This window comes from Triturus cristatus, chromosome 1_2 (genome assembly GCF_964204655.1).
Source record: "Triturus cristatus chromosome 1_2, aTriCri1.1, whole genome shotgun sequence".
Lineage (NCBI taxonomy): Eukaryota > Metazoa > Chordata > Amphibia > Caudata > Salamandridae > Triturus > Triturus cristatus.
In genome coordinates, this window is record NC_140580.1 from 25,290,658 (window position 1) to 25,301,725 (window position 11,068).

Genomic DNA, 11,068 nt, shown 5'->3' on the forward strand with positions numbered 1-11,068 from the left:
CAGGGTCAGAGAAAGGATAGGCAAGTTTATATGATGGAGGAAGGCAATGCGGTGGACTCCGGGGTCATGTTTCTCTCTCTATCTGACCAGTTGAGCTCATCCAGTGAAGAGGATTCTCTCCTATGCAGGCAAAATTCTGGATGGAGCCACTGGGTAGTGGATGGAGTGAGTCAAGCAGTCCACATATGGAGGAGGGGCAAACCCCTGCCGGTAGTGTAGCTTCTGCAATGGTTGAAGTTACTGGAGGATGGGCCTGGTAAATGGGATTTAAATGCAGGCACGGGCGGTCTTTTATGGGACTATTCGTTTACCTCAAACCTTGGAGATCCTGGAGCGAGGCCCCGGAGGTGGCTCGGATGGGCTCCTCAGGTCAAGATATATCAGAAGAGATATCATTGAGGACTATTTATCAAAGTATAATGGAACCTAGGGACGAGACAAGAACAGAGAATCAAAGAACACAAACAACCTGTCACAAAATCCAGAATGCTATCCGTAGAGTGGCCAAATCACGCTCATAATTTGCAGAATGGATTGGGCAGGATGAGAATAGAATTTCAACATTGAAAGACTAACTGTCAACACAGAAGGAAGCGACTGATATGCTCAGAACCCATGGAGAAGATACTCAATGGAAATTGGCCATTTTGGAGTATCATCTGCGGCTTAATAATCTCAGAGGACTCGGGATTCCGGAGGTGGCCAAAGGGTCAGATGTTTGCAAATTTATTGTGGAACTTTTCATAGAGGCCTTTCCCGAACGATCACAATGATTTTGGGAGTGTGAAGTACAGAGGACTCACCATTTTCCATTTAAGTTGAACTCTCGAGCAGGCCAAGAGGGTGTAAGACCGAGAGCAGTGTTAATATGCTTGTATAATGTTTTGCTACGTCAAGCCCTGTATGATTTGGCATGGCCAGATAGGAAAAGGCCAGGAAAAGGTTATGATTTTTTTGTTAGGCCAGGTTCTTGTCATATAAATGTGGAGAAGAGGTGGCAACTTAGACAGTTAATTCCATTGTTTCAGAGTAAGGGGGCTCAGGTCTTTTTACTGAATCCTGCAAAGCTTAAAGTTATATTTAAAGATAAAGCCCACTATTTTGTCTCCAAAATACAAGCAAAAGAATTTTGGACAACAATGGGTACTGCAGGTTAGGGGATATAGATATTTAAAATGAGGGATGGGTAGGACTACTCATTCTCAATTAAAATGAGCAGTTAATATAAAGATTGGGGTCGGGGGGAGGAGCGCAGTCCCTTACAAGGGACCTAGCAGGTCCAAATGCCTTGGAGGATGGGTGTGGGATTGGGTCTTTTTGGGGAGGGTGAGGACCGATAAAGACAGGGTTTGGGCAGGGGAAGGCGAAGGGAGCAAATGTGTAAGGGCGGGGAGGGGAGAAAAATAGGCCAACCTGTTAAAAAGAATAAGCAAGACAGCAATATATCGACACATAAAAGAGAAATTGAAGACAAGCAGAGGTCAATATACTTAAGGAGGGTTTGCATTTCTCGAGTGCTTATCTTAATCCTAATACAAGAAGCTTGGGGCATTTCTTGTAGCGATAAGGCGGTTATGCGATGATGTCTCAAAGATTACATATATGCTCCTTTTATATATGTGGACTTAATGATAGGAATAAGAGGCATAGAGTGGCTCTTGAGCTGAGGTCAATGTAACCTAATTTAGTTTGCGTACAGGAAACTTATATTCAGTTGAAGAAGCATGGAGTATTAACGTAATTAGGATTCACATTGTTAGCCTGTACATAATAAACCACAATAAACTGTGGAATTGCTATTTTTACAAAACATGCTGTGGGAAATACTCTGCCAGCCAAGTATGGTCATTGGGTGATTGTGGAAGGTTGCATTGGCCCAGCCAGACTCACATTATGCTCAGTATATGGTTCAAATATGGATGAAGCTGATATTTTGGATGTTCTTATTTTAGGACTTGCTTCTTAGCCAATGTCATTTGTCCTTTGTGGTGATTTTAATATCCATTTCGAAGTTGCACAAAAACAAATGAGGGGGAATTACTCAAAGAGGAAACCTATGGTCTTTAGGGCTTTACGGCGTTTTTTGCTTGATCATGGACTTATAGATGTCTGGGAGGAATACATGTATCCAGATCCTGGCTTCACCTTTTATTCTTTCCCTTGTAATCAGTTGGTTAGATTAGATACATTTTTTATATCTCTGACACATGCACCTGAGGCTAAAATTGAGATATTTCCTAGAGTATGCTCCGACCATAATCCTATGAGTATGGCGAGGTCGCAACATTTTAAAAAGATTTTTAATCTGTATTATACCCCGGCAAAGTTGTATAAATGGGGAGGGGCGGTGGATAGAAAATGCACTCGATGTGGGGCAGAACAGGAGGAAATACACCATATATTTTTTACATGTCCCAAACTAAGACGGCTAATATGCAGAATGGGGGATTTTTTTAGTGTTATTATTGGTACATCGGTTTACTTTTACACCCCGAATGATGCTGCTAGGATTGATTGATTATACACAAATGAATAGGACTTTGAGGAAATGAGGGTAATTGATCTTTGTGTCAACTGCAGTGGTCCGATTGTGTATTGCTGCAGACTGTCTGAAAACAGAGCCTCCGACCTATGAAATGTGGAGAGACAGACTTTTTGAGATCTATATTTGGAGTCTAGCCTGTATTCCCTGAAGAGTCAGAAGAAATGACCATTGGGTCAAATATGCTGGGATAACATGTCCAATTGGATGAACTCCTGAATACTTGGTTTATAAAAAGATCTGCTTCCATAGACATAGGAACTTTCCGACTATGATAGTAGGATTGGGGCTGCATAGGTTTCCTTCAAAGTTTTCAAATTCGCACATGGCACTCTAGGTTTGTAATTAGTGTAGGCATTATCAAATCGTGGGCTGGTTTACCAATATTGCTTTGAGCTTTGATCTATTTTTTTGGAAAGATAGTTGGCTATTTATTTTATGAGGTGCATTTTCGTATATTATATAAATTGTTTTGATAATTATGGATGTATTAATGAATTCGTATAATTCTGTCATTTATTAAGCACTTAAATCTAAAGATGGTTTTAAAGCTTCCTCTCCTTTTATCCTTCTTGTATTTTATATTTTTCTTTTCTAATTGACTTCCTGGCATGGCGTGTTTTGCTTTGATTGAAATGTATTGAGAAAAAATGGTGGCTTAAAAAACCAATTACAGAAAATCCTAATATAAAATTCATTTACACCATGCAGTTACTCAATGTACACATGTGGGTACATAGAATGAAAACAGTGTATGCCTTGGAGGGAATTGTAAGTGTGCATGTTGAAATAAGAGCAACAACCACACTTTCCTCTCAGGAAGCGGCACATCTAGCCTCATCCTATGACCCCCCCTGCGAATTCCTCCCCCAAATCCACGATCCAAGTAATTACGGGAGTTAGAAGAGAACACCCCCCTCCGAGAGACCCTAGACCCCCAGCCCACCTAGCCTTCCTACCTAGAGCCCAATCCACGGAGAACAGGAGCAAAGAAGGGCCCCCCATCAACTGCATGCTCCTAAACAGCAGATTTGCCTCTAAACATGCAACCGAACTAGCAGAAGCCATCCTCTCCCATGATATAGACATAGCATTCATCACGGAGACCTGGCCCAACAATCTCTCCTACCCCAGCATGGACATGCTAGTGCGTCACGGATTCACAATGATCAACAAAGACAGGCAAGTGCAAAGGGGTGGGGGCATAGCAATCATCCACAAGAACAACATCTCCATCACAGAAATTACCTCCTGTCTGTACAGCTCCTTTGAGTGTCTCTCAGTCAACATCAAAACACGCGATACCAGGCCCACACTTTGCCATCTTCTGTACCACCCCCCAGGTAACTCCTCCGAATTCGGGGATCACCTCTCCGACTCGGCAACTCTAACAACATAATTCTGGGCGACCTCAATCTAAGATGGAACGAAACAAAAAAACGACTCATTCAAACCCTAAAAAACTTACTACTAGAAAACAATCTGACCCAACATTGCTCAGAAGAAACTCACCATAGAGGAGCAATCCTCGATGCAATTATTGCCGAAAGCTACGCAAACTCCATCGACCTCATCCTTCCCGTAGACTGGTCCGATCACCACATAGTTCTTTTCCACATCAACCATGCAGCCCTAACTCAACACCCCAAGCAAGACCCCCCAAATGGGTCAGGAACACAACTCAGATCCCTCAAGCTGACCTAGAAGAAAGAATTAGCTCGCTCCTCCCCAACACCACGGAGCACCTCTCAACTACCAAACTCACCTCTCTTTACAACTCCAATATGACGCTCACCCTGGACCACCTTGCCCCCCTGAAACTAAATAAATGCAGGAACATTCCCTCCAGTTCATGGTTCAACACTGACATCAATGAAGAAAGAAGACATCTAAGAGCCGCAGAAAGAATCTGGAGGAACAATCCCTCCGCCCTCCATCGCGATCAACTCCAAGCAGCCCGCAGGAATTACAAAAAGCACATTAAGAACAAAAAGAAAGCTTTCTTCTGCTCTGCGCTAGACACCGCAAAAAAAGGACCCAAAGAGCTTTTCAATATCATCAGGAATCAAACCTTTAAGCCAATGACATCCTCAACACAGGCATCCAAAGAAAGATGCGACAACTTCGCCATCTTTTTCAATGACAAAATCGCCAAGATAGATCTCTCACTTGGCTCAAATCTCATCCCCTCCACCGAGATCAAGGCGTCCGAAACTCACGATAGAGCCTCCTTGAACCCCCCAAAACATTGGTCCTCCTTCATTCCCATCCAGGAAGCAGAGATAGTCAAACTAATCTCCAATGCTAAACCCTTATCCCATGCCCTGAATCAGCTACCCCCGCACCTGGCCAAGGACCTGAAGCTCGTCCTAGCCTCGCTATGGTGCAAGATCATTAACAGCTCACTGAGCTCTGGAATCGTACCTGACTGCCTCAAAGTAGGTCAAGTCATGCCACTGCTGAAAAAGCCAGGGCTAGACACTGAGGATCTGAAGAACTTTAGACCTGTATCGAACCTACCTCTTTTGTCCAAAATCCTGGAAAGATGTGTACTCCCTCAGCTGACCCAACACTTGGATAACATCAATCTCCTAGATCCCCATCAATCGGGCTTCAGAAAAGGCTGCAGTACCGAATTCGCAATCCTCAATGTCATAGACGATTTACTCAAGTCACTTGACTCGGACCAATGCTGCATTCTCATCCTCCTAGACTTATTGGCCGCATTTGATACAGTTGACCACAAACTGCTCATCAAGAAAGGGCTAGTCTCCAAGAGACGGCCCTCCACTGGTTCTCTTCCTTTCTCCACAACCGCTCACAAAGAATAAAAACTAAAAACTTTGAGTCCGACCTCCATCCCGTCATCAGGGGCGTTCCACAAGGGTCAGTGCTCTCCCCTCAGCTTTTCAACATTTACATTACCACTCTACTCAGGAAATCCAACATCCCTTTTCACTTATATGCAGATGACACGCAGCTTTATCTGGAAACCACCTCCATTGACGACATCCAGAGACTTAACGCCACGCTCAAGGAGTTTCAACACTGGCTCACAAGTAATCACCTGAAGCTCAATCAAGAGAAAATGGAAATACTCCTCATCTCCAACAAAGACGAAAACTCCCAAATTGAAGAATGGCTCAAAGCCATTGACGCCCTCAATGGTAACCTCAACCTGGCGGATTCGGTAAAATCTCTAGGTATCCCCCTAGACCCGAAACTGGACATGAAGAAACACATTACAAGATCCGCTAAAAGTGCCTTTCTCAACCTGAAATTACTATACAAATTAAAACCCTTCCTCCTGCCCAAGGACCTCCAACAAGCCATCCAAGCACTGGTGCTCTCCAGAATTGACTATGGGATTGCATCCTTGACTGGGACAGCAAAATCACACCTCGCCCCCCTGAAGACAACCTTCAATGCAGCAGCCAGAATGGTCACCGGAACTAAGAAGTTCGAACACATCTCTCCCGCTCTCAGAGAACTTAAATGGCTCCCATTTGAGTTGTGAGCCAGCTTCAGAACAGCCTGCCTCACGCACAAAGCCCTGCACACAGCCAAACCGGAATACTTGGCCACCAAACTCAAAAGGGCCGGCCAGTCCAGGAACCTCAGGTGCTCCAACACTCTGCTACTCATCCCGCTGAAAACTCGTAAGCAAAAAACCGCAGCCAAATCATTTCCTGGAAACACCCCAAAAATCTGGAACTCCATCCCCCCCACATCAGAACGACCCCCTTCGTTTCCAAAACTCAAGAACCTACTCAAAGTCCTCTTCCTCGACGGCTCTCAAGCGAACCGATAAGAGCCAAGGAAGTATCTTAGCCAGCGCTTCATCTTACCTTAATTGTGGGACCGATGACACTGACTCGGATCAAGAAAACGTTTTGGACACCCGTCCTGTATGAACAAGGAATCCGCCCGGATGCTCGTCTTGTTTGACCTTCACCCTCCGCCCCTTTGCCCGTTCGCTTCTTTGTTTCTTCTTTACCCGGCTCGAACCCTCATGTTCTACCAAACTACCTGTACCATCTATTTGCACATAATTGTATATGCTGTGAAGCACTCTGATACCCTCGGATCCAGCTAGCGCTATATAAAACTCCTAAAATAAATAAATAAATAAAGTTACATGGTGCACAGTTTGCAAATCAGTTACTTTTAGGGTGGAAGTAGTACACCAAGATAAACAAGATAAAGGCTTAACACACCTTGCTTGGGATGAAGAGTGATAATTGAACGTAGGTTGCAACTTGAAACCAAAGCCTGTTCCAAAAAATCTGTAAGAAATTGTAAAGTTACGGTGGACAATAGATCATCCATCAGTGGATATCTGGCCACATTCCCATGATAAACTGTTGCAATACAGTTATATACAAAAATTATATGGAATAAGGATGATTATAAGGTGTGGGTGTGTATTTCCAGAACTTTGCTTAAGATTTAAAGTCACTGCAGATTGTAGAATATAGAATTTACTGGTGTTCTATTTAGACATGATCTATCTCATACTGGTGTTGTAAGCATGGCTCTAAGGTAGTATGCAATTGTGCCCATCTTAGGAATGTGTGAAGTGTATTTTACTAAACTATGGAGGGCTGTCCATAGGGTCTCATAGAACGTGTCTCTTCAGTGATAAATGCATAGTTGTTAACTCAAATCAACGTTTGGGTCATGTGAAGTCTTCAAGAGGGTAATCCCCTGAAGGTGAATAGAAAATGTTCCCAGGTGTAGCATGTTGAATTACCTCATGCCTAAAAACCATATAGGACAGTGACACAATGATTGCATGATTTCATCAGTAATGTCATCCATGATGTAATTTGGGATGTCATCAGTTACATCATCAATAATTCCATTTAACCTGTCATGATTGACGCAATATTTTAGGTCATATAGTGTAAAGGAACAAGGGCCCCCTGCTATACAACGAGAGTTTGTTTAGGCAGTATTTATTTGCCCATGCTAGTTTGGACATCTGATCTATTGGCATAGGGCTCTATGCCATTCCATCTAATATCAGATACCTCCATCCTCAGGGATGTTTTGCAATTTTTTTCACTTAATCCTCTGTCCCGATAGTTGTAACGTTCTGTGTATCCAGGATTTTTTTTGTCTTTTTACCATTTCTGTAGCATAGGTCTATTCATCTTTTCACTGTATCCATACACATTGTAGTCATAAGCATCTTATCACCTTATTCACCATTTTATTCAACACATTATTTACAGATTGGGGTTTTCCTTATCTATCTGCATACCAGTGGATTCTAGATTATTTATACCTTTATATGCAGTTGTTAAGTCAGTAGCATTGAAGAGGGCATATCGTGTCACCACACCCCCTCATCTGGAATGGCCACTGGTTTTTGCTTAATTATTTCTGAAGGGATAATTTTTTCGATTTAAGAGTGTAAGCACATTCTTCATTATCATTTTTCACTCATACAGTCCATCAGACTATGGGGCATATTTACAAGCAGGCGATAAATTTATCGCCTAATTAGCAAGGCCACGCTAACGCGTGAAACCTTGCTTTAGCATCAGGAGTCCTAACGCCCAGCTTTGCATCTCTAATGAGATGCAAAGTGGGCGTTCCTGACCTAACATGACAGGAGAAATGCGCCATTTCTCCTATCATCAAGCCCCACGCTATGAAGCATAGCGGCAAGAAAAGTAGCGATAACCCCTGTTATCGCTACTTTCCTTATGCCTGCTTCAGGACTGACTTAGCCATGATATCCTATGGGAGGTGGATATCATGGCTAAGTTTGTGAGTCCCTTATCAGCAAGCTAACGCCACATTGCGTGAGATTATCGCTGGGTTTCCAGCGATAATCTCACGTTAGGCAGTTAGCGTGAGGATTTTTATCGCTGAGGAGATATGTGTTGCTAATAGCACGCTATCTCAGCGATAAAAATCCACGTTACCCGGCGATAATTATCCTCACGCTAAGAGCGCTGAGCGATAATTCTCGCCGGGTGTTGCTGATATGCCCCTATGTGAGTTACCTTTCGAAGTTCCATTCACGTTAACAGTGACTGGGTTACTTTGTTTCTGTGCTTGCTACACTTTCCTAATCTATTTGAAAGCATGTGACAGGTCATATGACTGTAATTGCCGGCTTCTTAAATGTTCATTTCCTCGCGTATCTCCTTAGTATGGATGGCGTCTGACTGCTGAGGTGTACAAAGCGGTTCACCCAGAAAAGATATCATTGGTAAGTCATCCTAAAATAAATCCTGTCTCCCATACAACGTTGCTGGAGAGGATTTCTCTTTCAATCCTTATATTGTGCCTCATAAAATAAATAAATAAATAAATAAAGTTACATGGTGAACCATTTACAAGTTAAAGTTATATTTTCTTTATTCTTTTGCAATGTACTCTATTAGAGACCTAATTCCACTGGGTGGCTTGGATATTTTCTTATGCATGTAACAATTCTCTCCTCTTTCTCTGGGCACATTTTTCTAATCTGGTCAATGTATGGCAATGTATGGAATATGCCTACAGCACCTCATTTGGATATTTATTTTCTAACTCTTTGATAAAACTTTCTTTCATGTGCATGGAATCTTTGATATTAGGGTCATCATATACTACTGTTCACAGACGCAAAGCAAATAAAAATTTTACTTTATCCTCAAATCAATCATCCTGTTTGAAGGAGCTTTATGCATATCTATTGTTTTTGTACTCACAGGCATCGAGATACATTAATCGGTGGCTTCACCTGATAAAGGCACTGTGTGTGGTGAAACGCGAGTAGATAACATCTGGTTTCTAGCCACGTTTTCTTTTACTGTTGTTGTGCTAGTCTTTTAATCATCAACATCTTTATGAAGGAGAGTGATCTACTACTGTGGAATTAGTTATATATATCGATTATTTTGGTTTTTGTCTATCTGTATGGTTTCAACTATGAGAATGAGTGAGTGAATGTGAATATGATTGAACGAGTATGAGGATTGATCTATATTTTATGTCTTTTGTGTTGCCTAAAGAAAATAAAAAACATTTTGTACTTTTTCTAAACTCTGATCCTTCAGCTGATTATGAATTATTGTCTGTTTTTGATTGTTACTTGAGTTGCCCTAGGACTTTGCATTTATATTTGAGGTCATAAGCAGTGCTTGGTGGAGGGGCAAAAAATATATTTAGCTCAGTAAATAATAACTAGCGAATTTCTGTCATTTTTCGGTTTGTAAATGTAAGTGTATGTGTTATTTCAGCACCCAACTTCGCTGTAAAGAACATTTCCATCCATTTTGGCTAGAAACAACATTTGTTTGTGAAAATCTGCAAATTAGGTGGGCAATTATGAGGCTAATGGGTTAAATCTAAAATTGTACAGCAACAGAATTGCATATATCCCCTCTCTTCACCATTATCCATTGTTGTATTCATGAGTAAACAAAACCTAAACATTTTAATTTCAATCAATGCCCTTGCCTAGCTGCACCAAGAAAAAAAAAATGTCATGCTAACTATTTCAAAATAAACATGTAATATAAAGAATTCCTAATGGGTAAAGTGTAATATGGTTCTATATTGCCATTTTGGATTTCAGAAGCAATTGATGGTTATTATGTCACAAGTACCCCTCAGTATATTTCCTCTCTCTTTTTCTCTCCTCTCTTTAGTACTTGTTTTGCCTCGACAAAGACTACTTTCAGAATTGAAGAGCCCAGTGCTTCATTTGAGCTGATGGTTTCTGGTGCCCAGCACCGGCATTTAATCACCTACACTGGCGCTTATTATGAGCACCCGTTAAGGACACATTCATTTGTGGGGAGATTAAGTAATTTGCCCAGAATCACAGGATGGTGACCCGATGCAGAGACTCGAACCTGGTTCCCCAGCTCTGAAGTGGCAGCTCTGGCCATTTTACCACATCCTCTCCCCCCACGTTCATGGTTAGTTAGTTTTGTTTTGGGCTAACAGGAGAAATGGGCTGGTGCAAGCTGCCTCCTGGCGAGAGCGCCCTCACTTAGTTTTTTTACAAATTGACCACTGAAAGAGCGTGGGAAGTTTGCAAATACCGATTTGCATTGAATCCCTGTTTGGTGATCATGATTATGAATGTGAAGGTGGGCTGTGCACTGGATTTTGTGCACCAACATGATGGGTGAAAATATCACTAACATGCACATATGCAACATTACAGTATGAATCAACCACTATAATATACCACTCAGTTGCTGTAAAAAGTAAAACACCCACTACCACAATGCAGCACACATTCCATGATTTTCAAACACATGTAACATAAATATACCACCAGTATCAAATGACTATACATCTACTGATCAATACAAAGGAAATTATAAAGTCTTACTACTTCAAGAATGAATAGGTGTACCATTTCACATAATCATGTAACATCCAATAATATATACATCTCAACTAAAACAATAAAGTAGCATCTGAACCTCATACCAACACAGCTGAACAGAATTACATAAACCTAGGAATGAAAGTAGACTATTTATCAAGAAAGTGCCTTTGCTGGAGTTG